The following is a 22,849-nucleotide window of genomic DNA, read 5'->3' on the forward strand; positions in this document are numbered from 1 at the left end:
CAAAGCGCTTAAGACGACGCGAGAGTACCATCCTAAGGTGGAACAACGTTTTGAAATAAATTTATCTTTGATCGGGTTATGTCACCCTCTACGAAAACTAAAGGTCTTACTTCGATCGTTAGCTAACCGAAAATGTTGCTACCCAAAGGTCAACTGTTGTTATTAAAACACCTTATCATTGTGATTATGGTACCTTCCTAATTGGAGCTCTAGATGGTGAGCTGAACGTGGCATAGGAGAGACGTAGGCTGCAATAACTGGCTAACTTGGGTAATGCCAGGGATGCACGACTGGAAACAGTTTCTCTTAAATGGTAAAAACTCCAAGTATGCGTCAAGCCCTAAGGCAGGTGAAGTCTTCCCTGTAAACTCTTTGGGCAAGCATGATGGTTATTACCTTGTGTTCAGTAACTAGAATGTCTTGGTTAAATGTTTGACTTTATGGCGGTAATCTCACAATAAAACACAAATAGACTCGACTATCTACTTGTGGGTACCGCTTCAGGTTGAGTACTAGCACTGCCTTTAGAAACGGTTCTTCGTGTTTGCCTACAGAGAGCTACTTAAAACTATTAGAAGTTTGGTGAAATCAGCTAAGTTATGTATTACACTACCAGTATTTCGAGCCAGTAAGGTCACTGAAAGCCACACAGGCAAGAGATACATAATGATTGATGTTTAGCTAACACTATTTGCTAAAAACTAGCTACCTTGAAAAACAGACACAGTTGCATTAAAAAATACAACTGACTCGTGGTCATCATGGTACTAGGAAATCACACTTTCGGATGGTCTCTGGCCGTTCGGATCTGGGTGGTTCTCCTAGAATAGTGTTACTTAATAGTACTATATATAAGCCGCCGTGGGCATTCGACTGGTATCTTGCGAGCTACACAGCATATCTTCTTGAGCGTCTCAATAAAACGGGATTAAGGAGTAGACTTTCATTTAGACTGGCAACCTCAGAGGATTTTCTAAACTTTTTTAAGCTAATCTATATAAGGCAGCGTGGGGTTTAAATAAAACTAATTGGAAACTTACTATTGCAACTTATCTAACCTCCTCTCTTTTAAAAAAAATTGACATATGTTATTTCACACCATAATTCTTTATAAAAATTAGTGAAAAGCAAAGTAGTTTAAGCATAAAATTAGGGAAATTAAACTGAGCTTTTTACCTCAAGAGATTTAATAAACTGGGGGCCCTCACTTTATGTAAACGAGTATCATACGAAATTAGTATTTAGATATGTCTGTAATGCACGTCTTGATCTACAATAACCTGTAGATGGAGTGCAAAGGAGGTTATTCATATTATTTATATAACTCGACTCCTCCTCTAACAATTTATATTTTAATTATATTAGGCAACTAGTTATTCGAACCTTACAAAAACAATGTTTGAAGTTTGTCGAATGTGACCGGATCCAAACAACTCGTTGTTAAAGTATAAGTAAGCTATACAGTTTAAGTAAATACGACAGCAAATAAATTACATATAAAAATATTTCAAGAGTGTTCTTCAAATAGTTACACTTAAAATACGCGGCTACTTAGGATAAGCTCGTTTAATAAAAACCTTTCTAAAGATAGGGTATTCACCAAAAATGATCTCCATTTTAGCTAAGACTTACATTAGGAACACCCTCTGGTAAAGGCAACAAAGTTAGATAAAAGCCATCATAAAGTATAATATGGAGAAAAGCACTAATACAACTTCGATCTTCTTCACTAGGGCGCAGTTAAACTGTTCTCAAACCAGGAAGAGATCCTTTATTTAAGGATTTACCAGGAAGTTTTGGCTAAGGTTTGTATAATTAAGTGATCCACAATGCTATTTACTAGTAGATATTATAACAAAACGCAGCTCTAAAGTTTTTAATTCTTCAATTATTAAAAAATGCAAATTAATTTGCTCTTTCAAAGAACTTAAATAAGAAAGCATTTTAGCTACAACTGAATTATTGAAGGTGTAATAAGTACACTTAAACAATGAAATTAACACAACAGCAAAAACAAATCAAACAAAATGGCTAAATCTTTATTATACTTTACCAATTAACTTAGTTAAAGTCATCTACAGAGTCGAGTGTAACAGAACGGCAGCTTATTCCTTGATAACAGGGACAAAAGTAGTGCGATAAATAATATATATACCTTAAACCAGAAAGCTCTTAAAATAAGTATAACAAAATAACTTAAACGAAAAGGAATAGATAAACAAATATTAACAAAATTTCTAAAATAGCCACGTTTTTTCATGAGGAAACTAAATAGCTATATTTATACAACCTACACGTTCCTTAAAGCTTTTCAAAAAAAATTATTATAAATGGTTTAATTCCAAAGCATAAAAGAGCTTCCCGTAAATATAAAGGTACTTGACAGTAAACCTTAAAAAAAACAAAAAGAGGTAAAAAAAAAAACAGAGGGAGTAGCTCTATAGAAAGTAAGGCAATAATAAAAGAAATATAGAATACCACCACGGAACCATATGAGTTATAATAAATTACCTTAACTAGGCAGATTCCTTAGCATATATTAGAAGCAAATAACCACATAAAACAAGAAGATAAAAATAATTCTTGTGTCCAAGATTCCCCAAAAACTTTAGCAAATTTATATATAATTGACACTTAAGAATTTGAGGAAGGTAGAGCATTACTATAACCAAAAAAGTAAAACGAACAGTCCATGACAATATAAATTTTGAGGCCAGAGTGTACTCTCTAGATACCAACAAAAAAAAATAACTAAATAATAATAAAGGGTAGGTTTGTTTCTTAGTTGGCCATAAACTGAAATACGGTTCCTTTGATGTTGCTCGCATCTGACTTGATAAAGCCAGGTTGAAATCAAATTTTAAAAAATTCAGTGTAAAAAAACTCGCCAATAACCAAGGAAAACGCAAAGCGCTACTATTAAAGTTGTAAATATTCAATGTTATACCCTTTTTAATATCTCGAGAAGTTGTTAGAGTGTAACTTGTAGAAGTGCGCAAGGGGGAAGAGACAAAAACTTTCCTATTCTGTTTAAAGTGTACATTTTTATAACTAAGTTGCAAACAAGTTACTGAAAATCCAGAGTGATTTCCCAGTCTATATTCTTTGTCACATGTTAAGTGACCATTTCTTTTTAAATCTGAAAGATAAAAAACATCACATTTCTTTACAGGTATTTCTTCAAAAAAATTCTTTAAAGCATATCTTAAAGTTCTAAAAGGAGTTCCTTTAACTTCATAATTAGTTTTGAATGACTTCGAATCACAAAAAGCATAGGAAGAGAGAGTAAGAGCGGGCTCCACTATAGGATTACGAGGGCTCCTTAGCCTAGCTTCATTTTTTATAACAGCAACGCGAGATAAGCGAGTCATAGCGCAAGGAGAGCACCGAGCTGATCACTAACATAAGTAAAGATAAAACGGCTGTTCTCCCAGGGGGGTAAGTATTTGAAGGTCGATCTCCTCGTGATTCGCTTTTTTTACTTAAAATGGAAAAAGTTTGACTATTTATGATATGTTTTTAAAAGTGGACCAATAGGATACATAATTTGTCAGTGAAAGTTTTCCATTGTGACTAACCCGAGTGAAGGGTTCACAAAAGTTTTTTTTAAAAGCTAATAAGCTTAAAAGTTGGAATAAAATGAGCTTTAAATTTTTAAGATACATACTCATACAAGTTACTTGATCAGTAAATGGAATAGAAGCATTATTAAAGGGTTTGAGTTTTAACCATTAACTAGAAATTTAACAATTTTAAAAGTTTATAGTATGAGGATAGTGTTCAAGGGAAGTGCTCATGTGATTATATAAGTTTGGCTGGCGAACCTGCTGCATTTTTTTTTTCTTTTTGTTTGTGCGGGTTTGGTGCGACTGGGAGTCTATAATGACCAAATAAATTTATAGTGCTTTCTAGTATTTCGACTTTGTGGTACTATATTAATTTTCTCTCTATAAATGTACAAGTACTCGAAGATTTAGAGCCTGTGAAATCCACATGGTAAAATTTGATAAAGTTATCATTTTAAAAATGCTAAATTAAAGTAGTTTAGTTTAGAGTTTAATCACCCTAAAGCACGGATTTAAAATTTGAATTATTGAGGGTAATTATTTAGTGTTTATTAGGTACCTTTTATAATCTATTGTTACAACAATATGTATGGTACAGATATATATATTTTTTTAATAAAACACATGTGTGGCACGTCCCCTTTTTTTTTTACTCTTTTTTCCCTTCTTTCTTTTTTAGTTTTTACCGCAACTTTTATGGTTTAGTTTTGCGTTGGTCTAGAAGGCCAGCGACATTAGTAAAGGTCATAGTTTTCTTCTAGAGGGCTTTATATCTTAAGTTGTTAGATAGCTTAGTAGCCTAGAGGACAACTAAGTAAATACCAAGTTAACTAGTTTCACTAAATATTTTAAACAGATTTAGGAACGTTATTTAAACAAGGTTCATGCGAAAATTTAAATAATTAGGCACCCATAGTCAACCCAATAGTGATAAACTTTTAATAATACTTAAGAATTTTATTATAAAAAATTTTTAAACTCTACTTTAATACAAGCAATATTAACAGTTGCTTTTTTTTTCTTTGTAAGAAGGAAAATAATAAATTATATTCCGATTGACAATATTTATAATATTTCTTAGCTTCTTTTTAGACACAAACAGATGTGAGATTAGCGCTCTAAAAAAGGTTTTCAATATTTTACCTTGAAATTCGTTTCATCCAAGATAAAAAATACTTTTCTAAATGTAGAGTTAGAAACGACTGTATTGCAATAGCGCTTTATGTGCGGGCCCAATATATTAGTGCCTAACATGGGTTTTTTGCTTTCACAGCCGACTTTTTTGCTCAGATGACCACAAATGCATGTTTTACCATTTAAAGATCGAATAATATTTCATTAGCCATCGATTAGGTATATAATTATTGTAATGTTTTGTTGAGAAATCATTTTAAATGTGTTACCATGATGTATATGTTAGGCATTAAAATTTTGGGTTCTACACCGTGATCTTAATATAGTTTGCGCAGAAAAGGATGATAGTAAATTTTGCTTTAAGGAAGGAAGTGGGGCTCATTGTTAAGGTATTAGAAAGTGATAAAGAGGATTGATATGCATATTATATAAAATAATGACTCGGTCTCAATTCTGAAACCTCTCTATACAAACTTAATATAGTAAATAGATAAATTTCATGTATTTGGGGTGTACTCTGTATTTCCTAATTTATATGGTTAACTTGTCCACAAATGAATTTTTTTAAGATAACAAAATAATTGCGGCGGTCCATCATTCAGGAAAAATGAACCATGTTTCCTTGTAAGGATCGTTTTAAATTGTGTCTTATTGATATCGGGGTGGAGACGGTGTGAATAAGGTGGCGCTACAAGTTACACAAAATGGGTGGTAAAGTAATTGGCAGTTTCTAAAATTGTAAAGAGAGTTAAAGACCAAATGAGTTTATAAGATGCGCGAGGGCTAAAGAGCTAGTGTGCACTACAGAGGTCCCCTAGCTCACTACGCCACCCTTATTGACTATCGAGCGTCTCGCTTCAAGAAATCAGAAAAAGCGAAAGCCTCCGCACAACACCTTATGATCTCTTGCTTCTCGCATAATGTTGGCGAACCCTGAATAAAAATTTATTAGGTTTCAGTAATTTTTTTATCATTGTAATGAGAGTTCCACCCTATTAAACTCTATATGGGAGAGTTTGTTGTATATGCAGAGTTTATATAATACGTAGACCTTTTTAACTTCGCCAACTAAACTTATATTATTTTAAGCAAACAAGCCACTATAAGATGGTTTTCGTTTAAGATGCAATAAATTTAAAGAACTAATTAGTCACGTTTTATGATGTTGACTTGTTAATCATTAATATTGACCTCCGCTTTCTTCTCGTAAACCCGTTTGCCTCAGTAATATAACATTGAACTAGATTTATTTTAATTTCGCTATCTACTTTTGGCTATGTAAGCATAGAATCTTAGTAACTAAGAGGGTATTATACTGTGTCTGGAGTCTGTACTCATAAGCTAAACCTATACCCTCCTGCTTATTTTGATTCAAAACTTGGTAATGACATCGCAAAGTTTTACCTTGGGGAAACTAAAAGTGATCGAGTACACCTACATGACTAGGTTTTAAAGACTTTAACTGTTTAAGCCTTATTTTTCAACTAAACAAAGATAGAAGCGGAAGCACAATTTGTCCACTGATAAACACTGAGAACTTAGCAAATATACATCTAAACCCGATTACGACATTTGAACTTTGAAAGTATTAAAAAGCACTACTGAAAGGTATCTACCCCAAAAAATTGAGGGCTTAATTATAGGTTTTGACAATTTTCGGTGTGTTTATTGAGAAAAAGGAGGTGCAATGTAAAAATGCTTTGTTAATAATACCAATGACGACTAAAAATCAGGAGCATTGCATTTATACTAGTTAATGTTTATTATTAAATTCACCTGCCACCTAAGTTAGTATTCAGGTCTTGTACAAAGAGCAAATGCTAATCTAAACATATTGCTAGAGAGAACTCGCCTTAAGTGTGACTTTTACCAAAAATGATATAATGTTTTAAGAATTATACACAAACAGCTCAGACGTGCACATAATCAAACAAGCGTGCGAAAACTATAATATAAATCAATTGAGAACAATATAGACAATTATCTTAAAGAAAACCTATAAAAATTTGACAGGAAATATTTTATTTTATATACGAATAGGGCAATTATGGGTTTTTTACAGGAACCCAAAATAAACATTATTCGAATAATTTAAAAATATATCCCAAAGAATATAGATATACAAAAAAACACATTGGTAATGGCTTGTTTGCCTTAATAAATTTATCGCCAGTTTATTAATAGCGTTTTCACAGGAGGCACTTACATTAGGAACAGTACTAATTTCCGTGAATATTCGACCCAGACTCCTGAATCACACAAGTTATCATATCCTTTCATATAATTTAAAAAATGATACATCGTCACTATGAACATTGTCGTATGGTACGTTATAAAAATCTGGCAAAAACACTTATCAACAAAAGCAGTTTCCTCCGAAAAAATGGATTTATAGGAACATAAGCAAAGTCAACTGTATAAGGAAAAAGAGAAGTAACACGAGGAAGTCACACGGTAAAACCATCATCGCAGCCAGTACAAAAACATTCCGAAACTCATACATGAACATGTTCTTCGTAATAGGTTTCACATTTCCAATTACACGGACTTATAGAAATGTCCGATATGATAAGGAGGGGGAGATGTAGCCATTCTTATAAAAAAGGATGTAAGACACTCCTTTATGATATATCTTGAGCTACAGAGTATACGAGCAACGGGCATCCGGGCTAAACATAGGTATACTGGTTCTGTAAACATTTTATCTACTTATAAGTGATTAAATAAGAGTCCAGATCTAGAAGAATAGGGTAAGTTGTTTGACGATGCCAAATCAGTCATTGTTTGCGGAAACTTCAACTGTAAACAGCCTTCATGGAAAAGCAGCGTCAATAATCCTAATGTTAAACTACTTGAAATGTGAGCAGAAGGGAATTAGTTGTTAGTATTAGCTCCTTTTGAACCTACGCACCTATACACTAGAGGTTCGGTGGGTGTACTCTGTATTGCCCTCTAAAAAACATACTTGTACCTGTACACGCTCTACGAATTGTCATCCGATCATTGCCCAGTCCTGCTGAAAGTTGATTATTTTTGGACAGAAATGAGAATAAAAATTTGCGGAAATTACTGCATGGGCCCTTTGAGAAACCTGTAAGCGACATCCTACCTTTCTTTCCTTATCACTCAAGTTATTTCGGAATTTAAAAGGCTACCTTTGAAGATCCCACTGTCAATTTTTAAAGGTACGCAACCACCTTTGAACCTGTGGTATCTGTAAGCTTAATGTTCCTGTTCACATCAAAGAACTTATTGTTAAAAGACGCCGCTTCAAGAGACAATACCTGAAAAGGCAGATCCCTAGTGATAAATTAGCATTTTAAAAGATTTGGTAAGCTTGTTAAAAGAGAATTGCAGCTTTTCGAAACATAATATGGAAGCAAAAACTGCATTCTTAACTCTAACCGATAACACTTTGAGGAAAATAACAAAACTGTTCAAACCTGAAGAAAAAAGCCCGGGGTCCCTATAATTAAGAAGGGGAAGCTTTCTTTGCAAACCCCGAAAAAGCTAAGTTCTTGGCTGAAATTTGTACCGACGATGTACGACAATGTTATTGGTGGGCAAAGAATACGAAGCATACCTACAAGAGCAAATATAATTTTTTTTCCGTTAGAAAGGCCCATTACTAACTTTAGAAACCTTTACGAATAAAGATGATACAATCTATAACCGCAAAACTTGACAACTAGGAAGAGCGTAAGTCCTGATAAAAATTCAAATATAATGCTTAAAATCTTTCTACAGCCCAATTAATTATCTTGGAGAACCCATTAACTCGGTTATCACCCATGGTTATTTTCCTTTGAGATGGAAGGAAGCTGGAGTTGTTTTATACCAAAAACATCTCGTTTAAGCAACTGCGCTAATGAATATTATTTATTAGCCTACTTTCCTGCCTAGGAAAAGTCGCAGGGACTGTGCTTCTTTTAAGGTTGCAAAAATTTGTTAATAGCAAAAACCTTTTCCAGCATATCAGTTTAGTTTGAAGGAGCCCATCTCCCTACCACTCAACAATTCTCAAGGTTGGTGGAAAACACAACTAATGGTCTAATACAAGAAATCCGCTGTTATGGTTTTTTAGCTTTTGACAAGGGATGGAACATGGTTAAAAGTTTATTACCCGTGTACTTGATACGAACTATAGAGTCATACCTCAGCATTAGATTTTTCATGGTGAGTGTAGGAAGAGAACTATTAAATTATAAACTAATTAACTCTGGGGTAACCCAGAGTTCCTAGTTGTTTCCAATTTTATTCTCGTTATACGTATCTGACATACCTTCCCCAGCCGCTTAAATTCCTTGGCAGCAGCTCAAAATCCCCGTTTCTGGCAATCAAATACATACCATCCTATCGCAACTTATATGAAGACTGCTTAACGTGGAAAGTAACCATTAAATTCACTCATGAGCCACGTTATGCCCAACTCAATATAAAAAAAAAAGAAAAAGATACTACATGACTTACTTCTTAATCTTTTCCCCCTTGCCTGGAATAACCTAGTCAAATACCTCGGTATTATTATTGTTAACAAAATTAATTAGAAGCCCACCTACGACATACGCTTTATCTACACTTATATACAAAAATAGGGTTTCTTAACTTTGATAGAGTTACGCATCCGTAGCATGAACCTATTTTTAACTTCTAACATAGATAGTCTGCAACTTATGGAAATAACTTTTTAAGAAATGTTTAAAGAAGCTCTTTGTTATATAAGGCTCTCCAGTTACACCGAGAATTACGGACCAAAACCTTAGCTGAGAACTGCATCAAAGCGTCTACAGATCAGTAATGAATAACTAGCTAATTTTCAAAATTATAATCCCTCCCACATTCTCAAATATAGACGACCGAAATATCTCCTTACTATATAAGAAATAATAACTTTAAATGCAAGATTTTACTGAAAGATAATACAATAATTATAATAATAATAAAAAAAATAATTATACTAATTAGTAAAAAAATATACTAGTGATAATATCGATATTAATAACATAGTATTAATTAAATAATATAAGCAATATAATATAATATAGCAACTATGATAGTAATTATGAGGTATTAATAATTGCTATAAAAAATAATGATGTAGTTTTATTAAAAAAATTATGAACTAGATCCATAATGAATTCAGAGAAGGTTCACTCGCATGATCTAAAATTTAATTAGACATGGCTTTCGATGGCAGCCTCTCTACAAACAGAGAACCCTCTCTAACACTCCCACTGGAGGGGGAGATTAAACAGTTTAAGTTATTTTATTGTATTGACTGTAGCATTTAACTGCAATAATTAAATCAATAAATAAGAGTAAGTCGAAACTTTACTGGCTAGTCTTCGTTGGCCTCGAGCCTAGTACTCGAAGGTTAGCGCTCTTGAGGGTAATTTTTTTTTTGGTGGTTTTCCAACACTCTAGGTCGATTGAGGGGGAATTCAAGTCGGATATATCCCACTATCCTTCAGCTCTTCGGGACTGTCATATACTCCTCAAAAAAAATGCAGTGGAGGGCATTTAAGTCTCACCCCTTTTAGACTAGGGGAAATCAGAGTAAGTGGTTTAAAATTTAGGTTAGTACTGTCGTTAAAAAAAAAGAATTATATTAGAAGTATTTCCAATGTTCTTACTTTCTATGTCATTGTCACCATTTAGCGCATATGTAAAATCAATCGCCCTTTAGGTTATATATTTCGAAAATTTATGTAAAATAGAATATAAAATAGTTACAACAAAGTATAAAAATATATAAAAGTATGCAAAATTGTTTATTTTGTGCATATTCTTAGATCAAAAAAGTCATGTTTGATAGTTACAGAGTAAGCAAAACCTTTAATCAAACTAATCAAGCACACACCAGGAGTTGGTAAGGGAAAAAGTTAGTTATTTAAAACAAATAAACTTTGTATGCGTACGGAAGTAAACGAATATTAGACCAACAGTAACAATGAACGTGAAGTGGTGTTTATCTCTAACCTTATTGATCATAAAACATAATATATAACATTCACGCTGAAAAGCTTTTTCTTTGCGACAATAAAAAAAAAAACTGTGGTAACAAATAATAGATTCAAGCTTGAGGGTTTAATACATTTATTTATTTATAAACGACAGTTCCTGGTGCTCGGTCGAGTCAAAAAACTTTGAATACTCGTGCTCTCAATCAGGAGTGATCGTAGACCTATTAGAAAATAGCTTTCAAATCGAAAAGGGTTATTATTTTTTGGCGATAATGTGCCCCGCCCCAGGAATCGAAATTAAGTTCACTCACCAGCAGGCGATTTTAGTTTGCCTAACTAGCCTGTCCTTAAAGAGCATTGGCGTTGCCTTGGAAGACACGTCTAAAAGGTCCAGCTGAAGGTCAGGGGGAAGGGCTTCATTTCGCACAAACCACGGCACTTTGGTCATCACGCGCAGCAATGTGTTCTGTCACACATGAAGTGCCAACGCTATTACAGTGGAGTCGTAAGCCTAGGCAGCAGATGCGTATGTCATTATTGGCTAAATGTGCCGTTTGTTTCGCAGAGAAAGGTTGCTCTTTCCATATAGTAAAGGATAAAGCGCCTTGGTTGCCGCCTTGACCTTCGCTATTAGAGGCCCCTCGTGCGACTGACAGGAAAGTTTGTTGTCAATGTTGACTCCCAAGTATTTCATTTGAGAACACTAAGGAATCTTCACGCCATCAAAGGTTAAGGGCGCCAACATGGGGACGCGTTTTTTAGTAATTGAAGCGCTTTCCTCTTCAAAGCATTTACAGAAACTATTCATTTACGGCACCAATCAAAAAGGGCGTCAAGATAGCGCTATAGGTGCTTGCATTGCAAGGCGGGAGACGTCGGTGATGAATAAATGCTCGTATCATCGGCGTAGAGGGTGATTTCGGTGTTTGGATTTGATGGCAAGGGCATGTCGCTTTATATATTTGCAAATAAAAGGGGCGGAAGAAGGGAAACCTGAGGGGCCCCTGTGAGAAAACGCAGCGGCGACCGGGTATTTCCCACGAGCACTCTGAAGACGGGGCCGTTTAGATATGATTTCAGCACGTTGTAAAGACCATGAGGAACGGATAACGAGTTCAGTTAGTTAAGTATGTGATGCAAGCCTTCATTCCAAATTTGATCAAATACTTTTTCAAGGCTAAGAAAGAGAACGACAATGACTTTTTTAAAGCGAGAGTGGCCCGTTCAGGTTAAGTGGAGGAGCTGCTGAGTCGTTGAGTGCCCATACCGAAACCCAAACTGAAATTTCGGTAAGGCGTCTCGAGCGTCCATGGCCTCTTTTAAATTTTGCAATTAAACGGCATCAACACATTGCCGACAGCTGAAGGGAGACTTTTGGGTCAGTACTTGCTAGTTGCTTATTCCAGTTTAAGGGTCTTTGGCAGCATTACCACGGTCGCCGCCTTCCATCCGATTGGAAAGACGCTAAGGGCCATCGCAGCTTTTACTAGGAGGTACAAGTAATGCATTCCTGGCAAGTACCTCATTATCTTATTAGTGATGCCATCGGAGCCAGGTACATTACGCGGTTCGACAATCGCCTAAAGCTCGCAACTAGCTCAAGTGGTCCCCGGCCCTCGGGAAGGGGTAAGCTCAGCTAAGGGAACGCATCAATTAGCAGTTAAGTGAGCAAATGGCACGTTTGGCAGCAAGGAGACTAGCGTGAAATGTAGGTTGTCTCCATCACTGTCGCCACCGTATTACCACCACGAAGAGGCGGTATTGGTGCAAGTCCCGGTCTTGGATCTTATTAACAAATTTCCAAAAAGAGGACGAGCGGTTTCTGATGCCTGATTTGATCGGTATAGTTTATGGTTAAGACTACGACGGTATCTAATGGTCTTCAACCTCTCAACTTCCGTTCTTGATTTACGAAAACATCCTTGGCGAATGCTTTCGCAGAAGCTAATCTTTAGTAAATCTAAGGATTTCACCTTTGATAACTAAATATTAACGTCCCCAACTATTTCTATTAATCATTAGCTTGATCTTCAAAACCAACAAAAATAAAATCAGGATCCTATTCCGTTATTCCATGCTGCATTTCCATACAATAATTATGCTCACCGTCCCCAGGGGGAGGTATAAGTCTGCTTTGAACACATTTTCTCACAGTAAAGTTTTTTCTTTCCCCGGGAGAGCGAAAGAAAGGGAGAAGAGGGGAGATAATAGTTACTATTTGACAGTACTAAATGAAGCGTTTTAAGAAACCAATCAAATGTGGAGCTAAAACGTAGGGTGGGAGGAAAGAGTTAGGGCCTTGAAAAGGAAGGCAGGTGAAAGAGAACGCCAATTAAAAGCAAACTCAAAGTAAGTTAAGATTACGCTATTTCGTAGAGAGATAGCAAAATATGTTTTATCCGAGAGGAAGGCGTTAAACTTTTATATCTTAAAAAGAAAGAAGAGAAAATAATTAATTGCTATTCATTGCCAAATAAGATAAACATTTAACGATAATCATTTGAGGACACTAGCACTATGTATATAAGCGGTTGGTCCCCTACAACGTGATCTATCGGCTGCCTAAGCGGCTCCACCTTAAAAAAGACATTCTTTCAACCACTTAAGAAGTGGCGTTCCGGTGTTATACTCGAGTTTTTTAGGGAATAACTCCTCCAGTTAAAAAGTTAAAAAAAGGCCTCCTTATTATGTTCTTTTAGTTTCTTCCTCTTCCTTCCTTGCAGCTTTTTCTCTGTCATCCAATTTTGTTACTAAAACCCTTAATGGTTTTCGCTTTCTTTGTATATAGCGTTTTTTTTAAGGGAACTTATACTTACTTTTGTTTTTTTCATAGGCTAGGAACGTCAGATTTTAAATTATAAATAGATATATTATTTAAGGGTGTGGCTCTCAGGGCGCGCTGGCCCGTTACCGACTTTAAAATTTTTAAATAAGTTCAAATACCAAGAGTAGCGTGGGTCTCATCTGGAAATTTGAAACAGCTGTTACAATATAATCCTCTTACAAATATTAGTCACTCCGCAGAGTTACTTTTATTTAATTTAAAAAAAACAAACAGGATAAAGTTGTTTTAATAAGGGCTGACCGAGTACCTACTCTGATTATTACCGTCCTCTATTTTTACTTCCTTCTTTGGAAAAAGTTGCAGAGACTGTTCACTACACTGACAACGAAAAAAGGAACAAAGAGAATGGAATTAAAATTTATAACCGGTAATCAGTCATGTATATGCCTTAACAAGAGATTAAAATGAGTTTTTATAATTGTATATTTGTTGATTTTCTTCTAAAAGACAAATTTAACAAGATATTAGTTGCATACTCCCTTTGAAAATCTCTAAAAGGTGCTTTCCTTTATAATATTAGTTTTTAAGGTCATATACTTGGTTTGCCTTTAATAGTTGATTTTGTAGTATGTTTTTTTTTGTATGTATAACGGTTTGCCAATATTTCTTGGTATACTACTTTTAAGGTAGCAAAAATAAAGAAAACTTTATTCTTGGGAACAGGTATGGTTAATAAAGAAAATATTTTAGCTTCAAATTTGAAGACTTCTGGATTTTACAAATTATGGCCTTAACTAACAAAATATTCATAGTCTCGGTTTTTTTTAAGGATTTAGAAAGCTTTTGACAAGATATGGCATATAGTCGTTACCTTTAAAATGGTTTAAAGTGTATCACCCTCATATCATATTGCATTAAAGAGTCAATTCTTAGCAATAATTCCAACAACTTATAAACTTCTTTTTTGCCTTAAGATTAAAAGTTGCATCTGTAGGAGTGCCAAAATGCTCAGCGAGGAAAAATTTGTATATATATCATGCTTAAGTTCCATCTCTTTGGTCATTAACATCTGCAAGGATACTTTGATGAGCCTAAAACTTAGTTCTCCTTATGGTACAGTACAGTGAATCCCTTCAAGTGTAAAGCTACAACGTACTTGAAAGAAAAAAAAGAGTAACCCATAAGCCTTCATCCCGATATTAGGCAGGACGCCGGTGCTATGATGTAAAGTTTTGAATTACCTGGCATTATGGTAACTGAAAACTTTTTTATCATAACTTTATTTTTTAGTGCCAAAGCTAAAGCGGCTATTAAGTACAATAACTTCTAAATTTTCAACGGGAAACCGCCTTTAAGTTATAAACAAAGTACAACTATGTCTGTAGACCATTAAAACTAATGCCTCTTTGTCGCGGTCAATCTTCTTGGCTGCTAACAACTATCGTCCCTGCTTCTTAATTTATATGTGGTGAGTAATACACCGTGATCTTAGTAGTAAACCTTTTCTGATACCCTTAACGCAAGGCAACGAAAATATTTGAAATTTTTCTTGTACAAATCATTCCTTTGTTGAGGATATAACTTACAAAGTGACCCTATACAGCAAAAAGAAAAGGTAGTTTAATAAGAATTATATAAAACAAATAAGATCTTAAAATGAATAATTCTCCAATTAATTTTATAAATAAGTTGCATTTAGTCATACATAAGCAACACGGTTGTCTTATTTAATCCAAGTTCGTGATCCTACCGATTAAAGCGTAAAAAATAGGTAGCTACGCATCCCTACTCATATAGATAGTAAATCTATTTAAAAGAAAATCGCGAAACACTGAAGGGTTCAGAAATAAATCTTAAAATAATAAGGTAAAGTAGATTATAGAGGATTCTTATATATAAATTCTACCCCAAATTATAACGTAATATATTCTAGCGTTGCAAAAGTCTTTTATTGAATATTTTTATCTGACTACAGTTATTGATCCTTTAAATAATTCATAAGCGATTTATGAGTTTCAGGAGACACCTTGGGAACTTCGGTGCCTAACATCACATAAGGTTTAAACTGTATAATGAACAATATTATAAAATTACTATTATAAAAGATTTATAAGTATATTAGACAGCTCAACTTCGTTAAAAAACGATAATATAATTTTTTTTTAAAAAAATAGCATAATTTAGAGAGTTAAAAATGAGTAGAGGCATATACTAATGAAGACCTGACAATTAGTTAGATCGGGGACTACATATAGTGGATCTTTAGTGTGGTCATAAAGAAATATACCTAAAAAAATAAATTTGTTAGTATATATTAAACTACCTTATATGTGGAGTTTAATATACTCTATAATAAATTTAATTCTCAAATATCTAGTATAATTCTGCTTAACCATTTCTTCCCCACTTCCCGCGAATGCCACAACCCCAGCCTTTGTTATAATTTCTGCCACGTTTTCCTGTCATAGGTCTCCTTCGAAACTCCCTATGCTTAGAAGCATAACGAAGAATTGAAGTCACCCCGCTTAAAAGTCCTTTAGATAAAAAGGATCTTCCAAACACTGCCGTTCATAATTGAAAGTAATAATTAAATATTTATAATTCCCAATATAATAAATATCATAAATTTCATCTTTAGTATAAAGTTTACATAAAAATTATTAAATTACCCAAACTTACTAAGTTGAAGCGTAACAACATATAGTTAAAACCGCGTAACGATAGGTGTGGGTGCGGCAAAAGAATTTTAATAAAAGAGGTGTGTTCGTTGGTTGCCCCTCTATTTAGCTCGTGTAAATCTACAGGGGTCGGGGAAAGAGAGTGAACCACCTCTCGTTAATACTCAGTTGTGTAGTAAGATATAAAATTATGAGAGATGGAAGAGAATAATTTGAGCAAGTAAAAAAAAAAAAGAACACAATAAAAAAAATAATGTAGGTTGTATTTTCATTTATTAACAAAGATGGCATTATACTCAGAAGGTCTCGAAACCCTTAACCGCTTAATTTATCTTCTAAATTAAAGGAGAAAGGACGCAGAACATCCTTAAGAACGGTATGGCAGACTACTTATCAAAGCATACCTACGGGGATTCTTGATATTTCATAAGCTTATGGGATGGTGCATTTAAACCCGTAAATCTGGCATTCCATCTGGGTCGTACTTTAGCGCTTCAGTCAGCATTTATTGAAATGTTGGCTGCATATAGAAATTGTTGTGTGCGGGTTACTATAAAGGTGTTTATCAAGTTATCATCAAGATGGATTCAATGTATATTAAAGCCTTAAATAAATTAAAGTCAAACTGAAAACTTTAATCTCTTTTCTACCCTTATTTTGTTCATAAATTTAGTTTTTTTTAATTTATTTTCTGTTAACTTTAAGCTTTTATCACTCTATACTCATTGATTCCTATCATTTATTCTATTAAACGAAATACAAGATTTTACGTATAAAGGCATACTCCTTTAACTCCGAACGGTTCACAACTTCGAGAACTAATTTCTGTTAGGGTATTTAAAACTTCACAACTGGTATCGAAACCTTCAGGCACTTCGAAAAAGCACAGGTTAATGCAAAGCACACTTATACGGAGATAAGCAAATTTGCGGAGAAAAAGTTTACCCGAGTTTCTCTATAGTGTTATATGTAGTTGAGGTTGATCGTCTAGGGGCACAACTCTAATTAAACATTTAAGAGATTTGTGCTTCTCGCTCTTTTTTTTTTCTTTCGTTTTATTATTGTAAATGTTTGTTAGGTGGTGAGCGTTGTGCAACTAGGGCGGCTCGAGAGCAATCAAATAAATTATAGTTCTTAATTTAAACTAACTTTATATTATATTATTTGTGATAAAAATTATACATTACTCTCACTTTGGTTATAATATATTAGTCCTTGAAGTTATTAAGTCTGTAAGATCAATAATTTTCCTGTAGAAGTTATTTCTTCTTACAGGTAATCAAAGTAGATCATATTAAGCCTTTTGGTAAAAGAGTAGCCAGATATGCTAAGTTGTTAGGGTAAAAGAACATTCAGTTTAAGTAGTAAAGTCGAACGCAGGCGTTCTGACTGCTCTGGCAATATTTGGCTTCTAAGGTGTGTGGAATCATCTCGAGGGTGATAATTTATAATGAAAGGTCAGTTACTTAAGCCTTAAAGGAGTATAGTTAAACTATTTTAAGTGGCCTTCTGAAAGTTTATAATGACTTGGAGTAAACGTGCTTAATATAATAAAAAGTTTTGCCTCAAAACCACTATAATTTTTCTAGGCGCATAGAATCTCTTCTTTTTAACTAACTAGGGATAGTATTTGCGATGGCGTCAACGTTGCAGATAAATTGAGTGGAGAGCTATCTATATCTGGTTTAGACTCTATGGCAAGGGCAGTTATATATCATATAAGGGAATTAAGAAGCATTTTTCAATCATAAGTAATAAAAGGAATGTTGATTGTGTTTTTGGAGGTGAGAACCAAAGCACCCTCAGCTCGGTCGAGTTACCGGTAGTTATTAAGAGGACCGAAAGTATGTTTCAACATAGTAAAGCACCGGCTTCCTAGCGGTATTGATGTTCTTTTAAAAAGGAGCAATTATGGAAAGTTCAGTTTTAGACTGGTGAATATCCGGGAGCGGGCATCGTCTTTACTAAGTAAGCAAGTGAATAGAAAAGAGCTTAAAAGAAAAGGAAGCTAAGTAAGATAGTGTGGACGAAGTTAAGTAATATGACGAAAGCGCAATAATTGCGATGTCAAGAAGGTGGTGGAGACTGAGTGATACGAAGTAAAGGATAAGCTTTATTCTAAAAGACTTTTTCGACATTAAAGGAGGAATGACTCGTGTTTAAGTAAGTGATCTAGAGATACAATTAAGCAGTTTACAAGGGAAAGACATAGGAAGACTGGTGATTATGACGTTAGCAGAACGTATATTTAGACTAAAATGGAATTCCCACAAATAGTCAGTAATGAAAGTTGTCCCTTTTAAAGTAGAATTAAAAAATGGTTATCGACCTGTATGGCATGGCTATATGATTTAGGACAAGTTAAAGAGAAAGATGATAAACAAGTGTATGGAATGCTTTTAAAATAGGTTTACTAGAATTATCGGATAACTACGATTGGAATTATGCTCAAGTAGTGATTTCTAAACCCGAAATGGAAAACACATGTGAAAAGGATGTATACAAGCAAAGTTAGAAGCGTATATGCGACTGTGCTACTATTTAAAAAGTCTGAACCAACAGTGTATGGTCAAGAATTATATACTTCTGAACGAAAAACTTATTAATATGAAAACGAGCGACAGAAACTAATTGACTACTTTAGATAATACTAAAGGTTTTTGCCAGCGAGAGGTAGATGATGAGAGTAAAAATACTTTGCTTTCCCTTGACGGAGAGCTTAGTGCAGAGGAATATATTGCTTTTTTAATATGCAGTTGCTTTGTTTGAGTTCCAAAAAGATATGAATATTGTTCTTGGAGGCTCATATCTATACGTGGATGACTGCATAGTTGGTAGAGAAACTAAATTGAATCATTATAAGGTACTTTGCGCTTTGGTATCCAGATATGAAAATTAACGTAAAACTAAAACTTGAAAAATGTAAATTTTTAAAAACTTCTTTAAAACGTTTGGTAAGAGGTTAGTATAGAAGGCTCTCGGTGTGCGGAAAGGCTACAAGGTTATGTCAGGGGCACAGAAGATTTTGATGAAACCGGTACAATCCAGACAAATCTTGTACCTTTACTTACTACGGTAAGACAGTATAATACCCCGCCTAATTACCTCGGTTATGGGCCACATATATTAAATGAGATCTGGCTAAAAGCTTATTATATTTAAGATATTTCATCTTCGCACTGGTTAATGAGGCACAGCAGAGTTTCTTCATTTTATACTGATAAATTATATACTAAGGAATGCTGTTAGTTCGTTTTTTTGTAATATATGCCTAAAATATAATGATCTGAGCTCTTCTAGGAAGTAACAACTATTTAAATACCTAATGACCCTAAAAAGTGGAGATACTTCACATAAAAGATGGTCCATGCCGTCTTGATCCTACACTTTTCCTTCTTTTAGGTCAGAAATTATTTTCTTCTCACCTCGCAATTGTCCCACACTAACCAGCTTCTCCGACGCAGTAGGTAAGTAGAGAGCTTTACTAATAAAAATTTTACGACAATTAAGGCGTATTTAATCTTTATGCCCATGAATCTTTTTCATGAGGTCCTTTAAAAACCCTTCAGTCGTTATCAACAACCGAATCCAAATAATTTACTTTAGCCATTATAAATTTGAGAGCTCTCGCTTAATAGTGTCCTCTTTCGAATTTTACGATTCTCCACTGGCTTACAATACGCCCAGTTTTTCCACGCTTGAAATATTTTTAAAGTATTATCACCTGTCATACCATTGCTAGTTCCCTGGCCCTTCTGCTTTAATGACAGCTTTGACAAGCTTGCGCTCAAGGATACTTCCTCATATGCCCCATACTCCAGTGGAGCTGTAATTTATAAAGAATCCAAAGTTTAATAATTAAAAAAAAAGAGAATTAGTTTTTACCCCATACGTTTTTTTCTTCGGTCTGTTAGACCATTTTGCTACCTTTCCGAAAGGTAAAAATGTGTTCCACATATGTATATTTTGTTCAAATTAAGTGTAAATTATAGAAAACAAGTTAACCCGAAATTCTATATTTGTATAAAATGATATTTGTTAACAATGCCTCTGCCAAAGTTAAAAGTAGTGGTCCATTTTCAAATTAATAAAGCTTATCTTTGCATTATTAATTTTGTATGGTAAATAGTTCGTTCTTAGGTATGTGCATGTTTTTTGTGTATATGTTAGTGTTTTATATACGTTTCTTGATCTAATCTCCCATGAAATTGCAGTGGATAATACATCTGCATTAAAGAAGCCCATATACCACCATTTGGTAGGTGTACCCAGGAATCCATTTCTCTAATCCTTACACAACTGTCCGGATATTCAATCCTAAAGCTTAAGACAATGGGGTCCAATAATTAATCGACGTTTTCATCATCTTATTCTTTACCGCAAACCCTTCTTCTAAAGCCAATAATATGCCCTCTGTAAAAACGTTAAACTTTAAACCGGGAACCCCCGAAGGGTAGTCATTAAACTCGGGTCGAGGGAAATAATAGCATGCCAATCCGAGTTTCCTCTTTCGCCACACTTAGTATCAGTAATTGCTTCAATGGCATCTATACCGATCAGTTAGAATTTAATGAAATACTTCAGTTTGCCCAGTCCTCAACAGGCATCAGTCTGCTTATTAAAGGCTGAAGTGGTGCTTTGAAAAGGTTTAGTTGTAAATAATTCTTGGCTGTAAACCCGATATCAGGTAATAAGGTCTAAAAGATAAAAAATATACACACGAACACGAACAAAACAAACAAAAAAACAAGAGAAAGAAAAAACGAAAGGAAGAGGCGTTTATTCTTTCGACTTAGTATTTGCTTGACCCTCTAACGGGCAAAACGCTGGGGCTTAAAATAGATTTGTAACTAAATTTACTACTTTTTTATGTTTTGTTGGTTGCTGCCTAATCCGTTAGAACATGGATGGTACTCAAACTTACCGGAGATTGTTTCAGAGACCGAGTCTGTCGCTTAGGGTCAATTTCCATAGATCTGCCCTTGAAAACTGAACCTAGGCGACAAGTGGTGAACATAATAACCAGTAACCTATAAGGGGGGTTAGACACACATGTAACGATTATTCATAATTCATAGTTTGAATTCTTACATTATAAAAAATGTCCAAATTAGGAATATGCTTTCCCATTTGATCGCCCAAATTTACTTTCACAGTTTAAAAAAAAAATTTCGGAAACTCCACTAGCAGTTACCTACCTATATTTCGAAGAAGCCTAGAATTCAAAAGACAATGCTACCGCTGAGCTTGCACCATCATTAAAGCATAATGTTTTCAGGGGTTATATCATAAATATTGTTTCCAGCAATGAAAAATTTTATTTACAACTTTGTTACTATATATTAAAAATAACCAACAACCAATATAACTAAGAGGGGTTTTACTTACCTTTTTTACCTAAGGAAGCTTTATGCCTTCTACTCAACACAGCTTCATCAAACAAATTAATTCACGCAATAAGTTTAAATTGGCAGTCTCTACGTTTAAAACCTAAGGAGCGTGACGCCTAATGGAATGCCTATACTATTGACCCATATAGTGATACGACTTAAATACCGCTAATAAAATGTCCCAACGTTTCAAACTAAAAATTAAAGAATAGTAAATATTTCAAAATAGACTATTAAGTTCAGTTTATTGTAACCGAAATAATAATAAAAGAACAGAGAAAAAATTAGTTAATTAAGACCGAGATTACACAATAGGAGTTGCAAAACGTGCTTTACTTTAAGAATATTATAAGAAGTAGGAACTTTCCACCTGGCGCAATTCTTTTTTCTAGGAGTTGACCTTCGAGTAAGAGGAAAATAGGTGATGCGTTCCAGCGTAACATGCAGCGCAGTATTGGTCGTATACACACTGTCTTAAGGAGCTATTTGTTGAAAGCCTGCTTGAACGGTAGAGAGATAATACAAACTTGCCTTAGCGTCGTTCGCTTTCTTTATGGAACGAAGTGAGTTTGAAAATATCGGGGGTTCTACGTCTTCTAAAGATAAGTAAAGCGCTGCTTTTGAAGGATTTATATTTATTTATCATCTTTGTAATCCGCCGGGCAAGTAAGGCTGTAACTGCAAAAGCGAAGGGCGTCAGCATATTAAGAGAAAGATACTGGCCTCAAATTGACTATATCGGATATATATATTACGAAAAGTAAGGGCGACACTAAAAAACTCCTGCTGAGACACCGGCAGGTTTGTTGGAATAAAATTGACTTTATCTACCCTATTTTGTAAACCTCCACTTGAGTAGAAACGAATGCAGAAGAGTTATCAATGGGCTAAAATTCTCGGCGAATCATCTTGTAGGTCAAACCGTTAAGACATACTTATATTAAACTTCTTTTCAGAATCAAAAAATATGGCCACTATTATTTAACATTTAAAGCTTTAGTCACGGGGTCTAATATTTAAAAGTTGTGACGTATAAAGTATTTTTATCGTTAACAATTTTTTATTCAACCCTAGCCAAAATAATAAGAAAATAAGATTAAAGGAAATAACAAAAACAATAAACTATAAATAAAGAAAAGTATAAAGTAATTATAATAAATATTAGTAAATAAATCCAACACGGCAAACGACGGTTAAGGTGATACTCACCAACTAAGAAAGAGTTTTATAAAAGTAACCTTTAAAAGTTTCTAGCGGACTGAGAAGGAAGAAGTGCTACAAGGAGACTTGATGTTTGCAATGTTTCCAAGAAATTTTGTTGTGAGGTATTTTA

The 22,849-nt window shown here is 34.3% G+C and overlaps 1 long non-coding RNA gene across 1 annotated transcript; it reads right to left on the reverse strand.

Annotated features, from left to right (window-relative positions):
• Nucleotides 1–15,152: 15,152 nt before the first annotated feature.
• On the reverse strand, nucleotides 15,153–16,183 carry LOC135120898 (uncharacterized). Its single transcript, XR_010278784.1, has 5 exons — nucleotides 16,118–16,183; nucleotides 15,842–16,009; nucleotides 15,671–15,735; nucleotides 15,355–15,513; nucleotides 15,153–15,233 (listed from the first exon to the last, which is right to left on the reverse strand). It is a non-coding gene; the product is annotated as an uncharacterized LOC135120898 (long non-coding RNA).
• Nucleotides 16,184–22,849: the final 6,666 nt, after the last annotated feature.

This window comes from Zophobas morio, unplaced genomic scaffold (genome assembly GCF_036711695.1).
Source record: "Zophobas morio isolate AGI-343-1 ecotype UQ-CSIRO unplaced genomic scaffold, CSIRO_AGI_Zmor_V1 ptg000436l, whole genome shotgun sequence".
Classification (NCBI taxonomy): domain Eukaryota; kingdom Metazoa; phylum Arthropoda; class Insecta; order Coleoptera; family Tenebrionidae; genus Zophobas; species Zophobas morio.